The sequence below is a fragment of the Anoplolepis gracilipes genome, chromosome 8 (assembly GCF_047496725.1).
Source record: "Anoplolepis gracilipes chromosome 8, ASM4749672v1, whole genome shotgun sequence".
Taxonomy (NCBI): domain Eukaryota; kingdom Metazoa; phylum Arthropoda; class Insecta; order Hymenoptera; family Formicidae; genus Anoplolepis; species Anoplolepis gracilipes.
This window is the reverse complement of record NC_132977.1, coordinates 12,656,595-12,669,951: the sequence shown is the minus strand read 5'-3', so window position 1 is coordinate 12,669,951 and position 13,357 is coordinate 12,656,595. Positions and strand designations below refer to the sequence as shown.

At 31.3% G+C, this 13,357-nt stretch overlaps 1 pseudogene; it reads left to right on the top strand.

The window, feature by feature from the left end:
- Window positions 1-1,788: 1,788 nt before the first annotated feature.
- On the top strand, window positions 1,789-5,084 carry LOC140668866 (uncharacterized; annotated as a pseudogene).
- Window positions 5,085-13,357: the final 8,273 nt, after the last annotated feature.

Sequence of the window (13,357 nt, the reverse complement as noted above, 5' to 3'; positions counted from 1 at the left end):
AGCAACAATCAAAAATAAGGAGGAGAAGGATCTCACCGAACGACAGCTTTTTACACGTCAAAATCTCAAAAATACTCCCGCCCAAATTGTTAACACGCCCTCAAGATTTAATATAAAAAGGGAAGACTCGCGCATTACGAACACCACAAAATTAAAATTAGTCGATAGTACAGCATCAGATTCATTCGGCACAGATTTTTCGATCGTTCGCTGACTCAAGCAATTCGTTTTACACTGCGGGAGTTCCGATTACGTCTTAAAACGTATTAGAGTCAGTGCTCAACAAAGACCACCCGCCGAGTAAGACCACAACTGGAGCCACAACTACACCAGCAGCTAAAACGCAACCAATCTGCCTAAGTAGTAAGTTTAATTTCCTTCTCTTTTGTTTTTTTTTTCTTTCTCTCATCGTCTCCTTTCCCCTTTATTCAACCTTGTTCTTTATTTAAAGTGCCTAAAATCGCGCCGACCCGCCGATTCTTGCGAGCAAATCGAGACAATAGATCGGACGACACGACCGTGAACGAAACCAACAGATTCCCCCTTTTCTTCACCGCAGTACTCGCGCTGTTCTACCCCGTTAAAAACGCTTTTCCCATCTACCCATAGTTACCCTGAAATAGATTTTCCTTCCCCATCGTATTCCCCCGTACCTCTTTCACCTTCGGTCATCGATATATCCGATGACTCACCGCTGTCGTCTCCTCTAACATTTTCCGATTCCTCGTCCGTAATCCTCTCGGATAATTCATCGAACCACACGATAGAATTACCCGACTCCTCTTTGGAATACTCTCCAGCAGACTCTGACACCTCTGCGCTTCCCTCCTTAGAATCAAAGCTTGCATCCATGTCCGATTCCGCTCTCCTCAGCATTATAGATAGCATCTTCGAAGACATCGACATCGCGCCGTAACATACATAACACTGTTCGCAAATCTTTATTATTATTATTTTTTTTCTCTTCATAAACTATTGTAACAAATACCAACCAGGATAGAATCTTTAGAATCGCACTCGTTTCCGCTCTTTTCTGGTTGATGACCTCCGTACTTATGTAACACCCGCGATCCACACACACACACACTCATACAAATAATTTTAAAGCCGATATTGATAAGATCATATGTAAAGTGGTAAGAATTAATTGAATAAATGTTAATCTAAAAATTAAATGATCGGTAAACTTATTTAACTCCCTCCACGCAAAAGATTACACAAGGTCCCGTCCCGCGTAAAAGAGATTCGATTCTCTTACCAAAAAGAGATTACCGAGAGAGCGTTCGCATAACAGAGTAATAACGACAGCCGTCGTTTACCTGTTTGCTAACCTGCAGCTCGTTCGACCGAGTCACTCGTCGATAAGACTTTTTGACATCGGAACAGTTCTTGTTACGCTTTTCCTCTGACCCATCCTCTTTACGGGCCTGGACGTAACATACTGAAAAATTGGGGGCTCGTCCGGGATTGATTGAAATGTGTGATCTTAAGCTGGAATGAGTAAAGGGACTAGAGGGCAAACCGATAAAGATGAAATAGAACGAAATTTTCAATTAGCGCTAGAGAAACATAAACGGCCGAAATTCGATAAACCAGAACCATCTTACACTTCAACACCTACTACATCTACTTCCACACGATCTCCGAAAATTATTAATTTTTCTTCAATCGAAGTAACCACTGAGAAGTAGTGAACAACATTCCTATGCCAGTGGCACGCCCGATAGCGATATTTCTGTAAACGACGCCGAATCTAAAATAGAGTTAGAAAATTTTTACGATAACACCATGACGCAGAATAATCCTTTCGCTACTCTTAAATACATCGAGGCCGTTCCTTATTTTGACGGTCAAAATATTCCGTTAAATTATTTTATCGAGGGATGTGAAGAAGCAAAATCTATGCTACCTAAAGAAACAGAACCACAGCTAACAAGAATAATAAGAACGAGAATAATCGGTGAAGCCCGTCGCACGATACAAGATCAAAATTTTGATAGCGTTTCACAATTAACCACTTACTTAAAGCAGATATACGGGCCAACTAAAAATATTTATCAATTGCAAGGAGAATTAGGGTGTATATATCAAAAGGACGACGAAAATGTAGTAATAGAGCAAACAGAGTTAAATTCCTAGGAAAACAAATTTTAGAAGCATATAAAACCGCAGGAAATATTGCGGTTGATCAGAGTATTAAGGCATCATTAGAAAAGGACATGAACAAATGCTTCATTAAAGAATTAAAACCAGAAATCGAGCAAAGAATCTCGAAAACTTTAGAAACAGATGCGACAGTAGCCGACGCTCTAAGAATAGAGAGAAAGCTTCGGGAAATGACAGAATTACGACAGGGAATAGACCACTCAGGAAGACAAAAAAACGCCAGCTCAAGAGAAATCTGTCAAATCTGTTATAAGCAAAGGCACGTGGCCAATGACTGCAGAAAATATTTACAGGTATCTCAGACCACTAACAACCGCACAGATTTAGGAACGGACATTCTAATCTGCCAAAAAATTTGCAAAAAACAAGGACACACCGCGGACAAGTGCCGGTATCGCGACCCTCAAGTCTGTCGGTCGGTCAATATAATACAAGAAAAATTAATTACATGTCAATTATGTTTAAAATCCGGTCACAATGCAAAAATTTGTCAACAAGATAACGTGAACAATACAACTAACAGAATTTCAATAATTTGTCAATGGTGCGAAAAACCTGGACCTTCAGCTAACAACTGTTGGAGGAAACAAAATGAAAATCAGCCCAAGATCACGTGTCAAATTTGTATAATTACAAGCATGTTGCAAAGGATTGCCGATCCAGCATGAACCAACAGGGAAGAACCGGAAACTTATTGTTTTGTCAATACTGCAAGGAACAAGGCACAGGGAAACTACATTGGCCCCTCGACATCGGGTGCGCAGCAGGGGACCGAACAAGAAAAGCGCCCACACAAAACTCAAGTAGTCAAGTAGGTAAAGCCGAAACAAAAATAAGACCCATAACCGTAAATCTCGACAAACAGAGTCGCGTGCCTACCGTCCAAATAACCATAAGTGCCACGATTAAGATAATTTTTATGTTAGACACAGGATCTGGACCAAACGTTATTAAAAAAAACTTCGTACCTGAAGGAATAAGTATTAACTGTACGAACATCTTAAAATTAAACGGTATAAATAATTATCCTGTTTACACTCTGGGCGAAATTAAATCCGCTAATTCTCTTCGAAAGACCGGTTACTTTCCATATCGTTTCTAACGATTTCCCGATCTCGCAATCTGGGATTCTCGGAAATGATTTTTTCGAACAAACCTCGTCGAAAATCGACTACGCCCAAGAACATTTAAACATTTCCGGAATAAACATACCTTTCTTGTCACCTGAAACTATTACAGTGGCTCCCCATTCCGAATCAGTATTTTACGTAAGAGTGGAAAACCCAGAGATAAAAGTCGGATATATACCAAGATTAAAAATAGCACCTGGAATTCATTTAGGAGATACTATCGTTGAAAACATCGATGGAAAAGCATATTTAAACATTATAAGCACTCTGGATGAAGAAATGGAAGTTCAAGTTCCTACCTTACACTTGAAATCTTTAAGCGATTTATTCAACAATCACGAACCAGAGGAAACTTTAACTAATCCAACGGAAGAAGAATTTACAAATAACGAAATAAAAAACGAAGAAAATCAACAAAATCCTACCATCGAAGAAACTCATTATGAAGACGAAGAAGAAAAAATTAATCAAGAAGAAATTGAAAATAATAATAAAAATAAAATTGAGAGGGAAATTAAAAACATCAATAATTCAAAATTTTCCGGAGAGAAAAGTTACCAAATCTCTCCTAAAAATTTCGAAAATCCAACCATCCTCGGAGGGGAAAGTTACCTCTCCTAAAAAATTAACTAATTCCAAAATCTCCAGAGGTTACCAAGCCTTCCAAAAGGGAGATAATTCTAGGATTTCGGAGGGAAATTTCCAAACCTCGACAGAAAATCCTAGCTCCGTCGATTACGAGAAGGGAAGTTACCAAATCTTACTACGTGATTCGACGAAAACCTATAAGGGAAGAAGTCTTTTATCCTTCCCAGATTTTAAATTTACGCAGGTTGGACTATTTACAAAAACAAATAAAATTAAATCAGAAACCTCTCACGTTACCAAAGAAGAGCATTTTAAGGGAGCTCAAGAAAATAGTTCAAATGAAAAAAAATCTTTAAAATTTAAATACAAAAATAAACCGTCTTCAGAAGTTTCTTCCCTATTATTAAATCAATCTCAAGAAATTATAAAAAATTCCAAAGCCTCGCGCAAATCAAAACATAAAGTTTACCAATCAAAAGTGAAAAATGTTTAACAATCACCGAAGAAGAAAAAGACGGTCGACTCACCGAAATTATACAATCATTAAGATTGGAACATTTAAACGGAATCGAGAGAGACAGTATAATAAAGTTAATAACGGACAGTCAAGATAGATTCTATATTCCGAGAGAAAAATTAACTGCAACGCACGTGTTACAACATAAAATACCAACTACAGACAATCAACCTATAAATACTCGACAATACCGTTTTCCTCAGACGCATAAGGAAGAAATAAATAAACAGATAGAGGAACTCGTTGAAGGAGGAATCGTAAAACATTCACAGTCTCCATACAATACTCCCATATGGATAGTACCAAAAAAGGAGGATTCAAAAGGAAATAAGCGATGGAGGATGGTTCTAGACTTCCGCGCCTTAAATGATAAAACCATTGGGGACGCATATCCGTTACCAAATATTGTCGATATATTAGATCAATTAGGAGGAGCGCGATATTTTTCGATATGCGATTTAGCATCCGGATTTCACCAGATTAAAATGGATCCTGAAGACTGTCATAAAACAGCTTTTACAACTCCTTATGGACACTATGAATTCAACCGGATGCCTTTCGGTCTAAAAAACGCACCTGCTACTTTCCAACGCCTAATGGACTTAGTATTAACTGGGTTACAAAGACAAGAATTATTCGTCTACATGGACGATTATCTACGCTACTTCTTTAGAAGAGCATGAAAGAAAATATAACGCTTTAATAGAACGACTCCGTAAGGCTAATCTAAAATTGCAACCAGATAAATGCGAATTTTTGAAAACAGAAGTAACGTATCTAGGACACGTAATTAGCAGGGACAGAGTAAAACCAGATCCGAAAAAATTAAAAGCAGTACAACAATTTCCAAAACCCAAAACGCCGAAAAACATTAAACAATTCTTAGGACTTGCAGGATATTATATAAGAATCTTTGTGTAAATAATTATACCTGTAAATAGTTATATAGGCTCACCATGAGATGCAATAGAAAGAAACAGTGTTCTCTGAAGAGTTGTACAAGTAAATATGTACATAAATGATGCAATTTGATTGTTTGGACATTTACTAATTTCACACATTATATAGATATATTATCGCCATAGTTATGTTTGACACCTATTGAAAATAAAACATTTATATCGAATGAATATAGAGTTAGTAATTTTAGAAGTAAATGTATTAGCGTTTTTACTTACTGTAAGATGTGAGCCATTTAGAAAACTGATAAACAATGAAGATCTACTATTGCGACAAGAATGGTGAATTTTTCTTATTTATTTCGCTGGATAATCCATGTGATAGACAAACCACATTCCTCAAATATTACGTCAATGTTAGTCACAGTATCTTTTGTATACACCGAATATAATATGTGCAAAAAAAGATATTATTCATATGTGTAATAATATATTAACAGGTATTGCTATGAAATGAAAACAGAAAGCTCCCAATGGATCTTCTTCTTCGATTTTAAATTGGCACCAGGTTACTACATCAAATTCATGCGGCCATAGGTAAAATTATAGCAAATTCGGTCATCCGCACTATACCACACTTAGTGCATATTAAAGGCTGCTATATGAAGGATGTAAGATAAAAACGTAATATATAAATACTTTGATGATGAATAATGTATGTTCTACTAAAAAAACGACGGACAAATATATCATGATTGAATTTTAATTACTTAAAATGTTTATATGATTCCTTTTTATTTAAATATCTTTACTTGCAGCACTCTTTTTACTGTGAGAGTGCAGTTTATTAAAGTTTCTTGTAAGTAACATTAATATAAGATATAATGTAATATAAGTTTGCATATTTTATGCATATTTAGAATTTAAAAATTTATATTTTCTAATTTTCAGCCTACACTATGGTAATCTTAGAAGAATCTTAGACTCAATTTTCTTTAACAAGAAAAATAGCGGAGCACACTGACAGCAAAATAATGTTCCTACTTGTAGCAGTTAAAAATAGCTTTTAATCAATGAATCACTTTATTCGGCATATAATCACTTTAAGTTATTATTATTTTGTGCCAAGCAGGTGTTTCGACTTAAAATTAGGTGCAAAAAGGATTTTTGCTTTTGATATAATAATTTCATATTACATTTCATATTTCAAGAGAATGTAAATTTGCCACTATTGCGATGACACACGAGCATTAGTAAACAGTCGTCGGATAAGGATTGCCACAATACTAAGGAAGAGGAGAATTTATTTCGCTCATTAGAATTTAATGACGCTTAACGTTTATATAAATACAAATATACAAGATAATAATTATTATAAATAATTACTTACTAATTTACTAAAAGTAGATAATTATTTACTTGTGCATAACGTTCAAAAGCTTCTATCTCTGTTCGTTTCATTTCTCCTGTTCGACGTCTATTAAAGAAGAGATGTATTGCAGTTACCCAGCAAACACAGATATATAACTGCTATATACTTGTAACTAACGTAGATGTTACATGTAATGTACACGTCAATTGTAATTTTCTACTCATAGTGATTGATTTCTACTCATGAGTGGGAAATTACAACTAACGTGTACATTACATGTAACATCTACGTTAGTTACATATTATTTACATAGCAATTATATAATATATCTATGTATATAACGTCTACTAACAAGTAATTGTCCAGTATTTAGTTCGGTTTGCGTGTTAAATTTGAAGTTTCCATTCTTCTGAAGAGTGTCTATTATTTGCAATATTTCTGGATGTTTGTTGAGTAATACGGCAAACTTTTTCACATGGTTCATTACGAAGAACTGTTACCAAATGACGTGCAAGTTGAGTTCGTAATTTATTGCAAAAAAACAATAGTTTTGTTTCTTTGATTTTATATTGGATGGCATATGCTAATAAAATATTTCTATGTGCATGACTAAACAAAACGCGCATATTTTATGTGTAATATATACTTTGTATGAAAATAAATACTGTATTGTGTAATAATGCTGTCCTTGATTTGGTGCATTTTATTAATTCCCGAGTTTCATAAAGTTCTCACTTTAAAATTAGTTCAATATGTATCTATTTAAAACTGATTGACTTTTACATAGAGGTTATATTTATTACATTTATCATTACAGTATGCTTTACAATGCATATTATATCTTGTTATACATATAACGTTTTATGCATCAAAAATAAAATGTGTAATTTATACACTTAATTATTTTATCATGCACCTATTTTAGTGCATAGCTGAAAGAGAGAAGGGGCACAAGAAAATGGCAAAATATTGTAAGTATTGTTTTTTCAAAAATGTTTTAGATTTTGTTTCCATTAAAAAACTCAATATTTTTTACCTACATATTACATTGTCCAACAAGGACTTTTTCAAGGATGATTGTGACATATATTTTTAAGTAAATTTGGGTATGTTAAATCCAAAATTGGTTGTAAAAATAGCCTAACTTATAAAAATCTTTAAAAAATTAAAGTTAAAGATGTAAAAAAAAATCACGATTTTCTCTATCTTTAAGTAGCTTATCTCGATAACTTCTACGTGATAGAAGGGTGTTTGACCGCTTAAATTAAAAATTAATTTTTTTCCTTTCCATTTTGCGAAAGAAGATAATATCTATAATTTCTAAAAAAAATTTAGAAAAAACGATGTTAAATTAATAAAAAAATGCTACTTTTATTACATTAATTTATCATTACATAACTTTTAAAGCTTACATAACTTATACATATATAACTCAGCTGAAATAGGCCAAAACATGACTATATTAAATTTCTAACACTAACCCAGCTGAAATAGGCCAAAAACATGACTATATTAAATTTCTAACACTAATGCAAGATTTTTTACGGACAAATAATTGTTGAAAGTTAATCGTTAATTTAAAAAAAAATTAATGTCACAAAAAAACTAATAATCACATTTGAATATATTAGAAAAAATAAAAAAAGGTATATATATATTAAACACAAAATTGTTATTGCTATTTCAGCTGAGTTAAATTTACATATAGGTTTTGTTAAGTTAAATTAATGAAAGTAGCTTTTTTAATCAACTTAACGTATGTTTTTTTCTAAATTAGTTTTTTCAGGAATTATGCATATTATCTTCGTAAAAGGAAAGGTTTTTTTAATTTTTCCATTTGAGTGGTCGAACACCTTTCTATCATGTCAGGTTACTGAGATATGACTATACTTAATATATAATGAAAATCCATTTTTTACACATTTAACCTTAATTTTTTCAAAATTCATAAGAGCTAGACTATTTTTCCAATGAGATTTAGATTCAGCAAATCTGCTTAAAAATATATGCCACGATCCTTGAAAAAAGAAAATGCTTTTTTTGTCAGACATTGTTATTAGCGCTATTTTGCTGTTAATAAAAGAGTGAATAACCTTTTTTGATAAATCAAATTTTCAAGAATACAAGTATTTGTAAAAATTGCCTTTATTTGACGGATAATCATTATTTTTAAGGAATAAATTCTTTATTAATTTTGAAATATAGTTAAAATAACCGATTCATAGAAAATAGCAATGTCGTTACAATAGCCAAACAGTAAATATATATACATAATTTTGTACTGTCGCTGTACTAGCCGATCTGTACTTAATCCTCTATACATACTTATCAGTGCATTTTATCAAAAAAATTAAATTAATGTATAGGTCAGAGAGTTAATGTACTCTTATGTATGCAAGAAAATATTTACATTTTTAGTGTTGTCAAAATAGTCAATTGACATATACATATATATATATATATATATATATATTAACACAAACGCATTGCTTTAACGTTTCCTTTAAATTAATATCATAAACAAAAAAAACAAATTAATTTCTATTATCATCATTAGGGTATCGATTATATAACTTTTTTGTTAGAGTAAAAACATGAAAAGTGAAAATTTATCAGTGATTCCGCTTGCGTGGCGGAATCACTGATAAATTTTCACTTTTCACGTTTTCACTCTAACAGAAAAGTTACACGATCGATAACCAGTACGTCTTCTTTGCCCGTTCATAGGCTTGTTTTTTATTTCTGCACTGATGAACTAGTGCACACTGGTTCAATAAGTTTCAGTGAGACAAAATATACTTGTCTCATTCTAACTTATTGCACCAGTGAGCACTAGTTCATCAATGCAAGAATAGGAAACAAGCCTCATATATACATGTAGATTAAAGAATCTCTTCTGAAGATTCAGATGACAACACACTATCTGAATTGGAAGAAACAGGCTCTCCTCTATTTGCTTTTCTAAGTTTTATTTTGAATAATTTAACTGCAAGTTGCTCTTTTTCGAGTTTTTTTAAATTATTTTTGTTTCAATTCGCTGCTTGGCTTCAATGTTCTTCATCATTAACTTTGCTAGTTCTGTTTTTGTCTCCATAAGATTCAATGTTTCTTCATTGTTGGAACTTTTTTTGACTCGACTGTTTTTGGAGGCTTATATTTACACTAAATATCTTTTTTTGCATTGGAAAGCGGCGAACTGATAATTGTTTTCAATTTTTGAGGATTATATTCCACCCAACTCTTCAATTCTCCGCTTTTTACTAAATGCTGAAAATTTTTGTATCTCATTAAAATAGTGTAAGGTTCTTTATGTAAAATCTCAATAAACAAAAAGATTGTATGATATTGACAAACCTGGAAAACATTTATATGATTTGGATCATCATTCTCCATATCATCATCTAGTAGATTTATTATAGTTGATGGTGTTCTTACATCATTCGAAATGTGCTTGTTAGAATCAAACGGATTGATCAGTCCATCGATGGATGGTCCAATTATTTTGTGAATGACATCAGTTACAACATCAGTCACAATATTTGAGGATCCACCACCTAACAAATATATATGATAAAAATTAATTCTTGCTCATAATTAAAAGTGCCCAAATAATTGATGCCCAAATGAATGTTAATTAAATTACCTGTGAGATATGTTTCCCTTTTATTTTTTGCATACAACTTCTTGGCGTCTTTCTTAGCATTGATCCAGAATTTTTTTATGTTTCCTAATTCGCGAGGGCGATTGCTTTGTTGATTATACTCGTCCAATATCTTTAGCCAAGTCTCTTCTTTGTCTCTAATACTCACAGCATCAGTCCGCTTATTTTCTATTTTTAATTTATATTTTTTTATTAATGATATAAGTACCAATTTTTCATCTTGACAAAAATTTGGTGCTCGTGTACGATTTGTTTTGATATCCATTTTTGTTATGCGATGAGGTATCGTAATGAGAACGAAGCTGGAAATTAATTATTTTAGTTGTCAATATATATGTGCATGGACGTAAGAAATATATTTCTTACGTCCATGTATACGTGTATATATTTTTAATATTTTACTTAATATTTTGCGAAAATGCAACTTGTCAAAATCTAACCTTGTAAATAGCTTATCGAATTTCGTTTCAGTGGTTGGCATCACTACTTAACTACTAGTTAAGCTAACTGGCCACTGTCGAACTGGGCCTAAGAATTACTACACTTATTGTATAAACGCGAGTTTATAGTTTGATATATTCTAATACGTTAAATTGACAAAAAGTAGTTTGACAGTATTCTACTATTATTAGGTTGAAAAAATGAATATTTTGAGTTTAGTGAATTTACTCAAAATCTTATTTTATCAATCAAATTATTCTAATAACATTAAAATATATCAAACTATAACATCTCATCAATACTTTCTTCAAATTTTATAGGTAAACCTTAACTAATTTACCTGTCTACGTTGTCAACTTGACCTTAAAATCAGATTTAAGTTAAAATAACTACAGTCAGACCTCTTATCCTACGACCCTCTTATGCTACGAAACCTCTTATCCGACAAAAAATCATCTCATGCTACGATTGCGAAAGAAGAATTATACCCCCACTCTAAAATTTTTGTCGTAGGATCAGAAGTTTAAGGCGAAGATTCTGGACCGAAAATGTCGTAGGATAAGAGGTCTGACTGTATCTAATAAGAATTATAATTATAATATATATCATTAGATAAATATACATTAAATACATTAATATTTTAAATTATATAGTCAATTATATTTTAAAAATAATACATTTTCTAAAAATTTTTTTTTTTAATTATATGTGTATAAACATGTATTCATATTACATATACAAATTTATTAAAATGTTCTTACAATGTTTTCAAAATTTACGAGATATTCTGTAACTAAAATAGTATAATTGAAAAGGTTATAATTCTATATAACAAATTAAATTTAAAAAATTAAAAAATTATTTTTTTAGTTAACACGCACATATAGATGTGTGTATATATGTACATACGTATAACAGTATATTTAATAAAGTATATTTAATAAAATTTAATAAAAAATAAATAAATTACTATTGAAATTACAAGATAAGCTTATGTAGGACACACTTTAGTGTATATTAACTTTAATATATTTTATATAACTTTTTCAATTTTTAACATATAGACAAAATATCTTTTCGTATATATTTTAAAAAGTGTTAATCCATTAAATTGGATTACATCAAAAAGAGCGTAATATACTATAGTATCAAGTTTTCAAATTTTTGAAATAATTTTTTTAAGACAAAATAAATACATACTACATGTTTGAATATGGATTTTGTCATCTAACTCTGTGCGTGCGTGCGTGCGTGCGTGCGAATAAAATTGATGATTTAATGAATGAAATTTTAAAAACGTATTTTTATAATAGCATTCAATATATATATTATATAAATATATATATTTATTATTATTGTAAATACATGTATTCATAACTTTTTTCACACACATTATGGTATAAAATACAAAATAGAGATAATTAAATACTCAATGCCTAATATGTATTATAAATAATAAACAATTTATTTGCACTTATTACATACAGATAAAAATAAGAAAAGTATATGATATTAGATATATATAGTGTTATATACACATATATATTTCTCAAATTAAACATTGTAGCATATTTAGTTCCATATTTATTGCATGTTTGGCATATGCAAAACCATGATATAATAAAGCTATGTACAAGATGAAATAGACGTGTGCAAAATGTGTAAGAGATATCAAATATGATAAAATATTTATTTCACAAATATGTATAATACTATACATTTATAAAATTAAAGAAAAAGTTTAACACTTTATTTGTATTTATTGTATAGAGATAAAAATAAGTATATAACATTAGATGTACAATGTTATTTACATATAATTCTTAAATAATTAAATATTTTGTTTATATTTATTGCACACATTTTGACGATTCCTCCCACACATGGCTTTGCATGGCAATAATTTTCGTCGAACAAAGAAATGCAACAGAATATGAATATATAGCATTTGACATATATACATATGGATCGTCAATGTGTAAAAAGAAACGTATAATGTCAGTACACGTTAGATCGCCTCTGGCTATATATATAACATATATAATATAAAATATATTTATAGAATATTTTATATATAGAATGGGCCCCATCCATCGCCCATTCTCGTAAGACGCAACCATTATATTTTCGTCTGTCTAATTTGTTAAAATATTTTATATATAGAATGGGCCCCTCCATCGCCTATTCCCGTGAGAACGCAACCATAATGTATGTATTATTTTCGTTTCTCCGAGTACAAAGAAATCAATAATATTGAAGCGTCTTTTTTCAATGATTCATTAGATTACCATTTTGGAAAAAACGACAGTTCATTTTCTGCTATAATATTAAGAAAATGTTGCCTCATATATTTCACACGATTGGTATATTTCTCGTTACAAGGATTTGCTCTTAATGCTACAGTTGTGGCGAAAGCTGCAGCATAAATTCCACAACATGTGCCATCAAGTTGCACTTGAACCTTTGAAAATATTATATCATTTGCACTTATTTGTGGATAACGATGATGAATGTAATTTTTTGCTTTAGACGCCAATTTATTGTATGTACAACCGGGTAAACTGTTGTACATTCGAAGCTTGG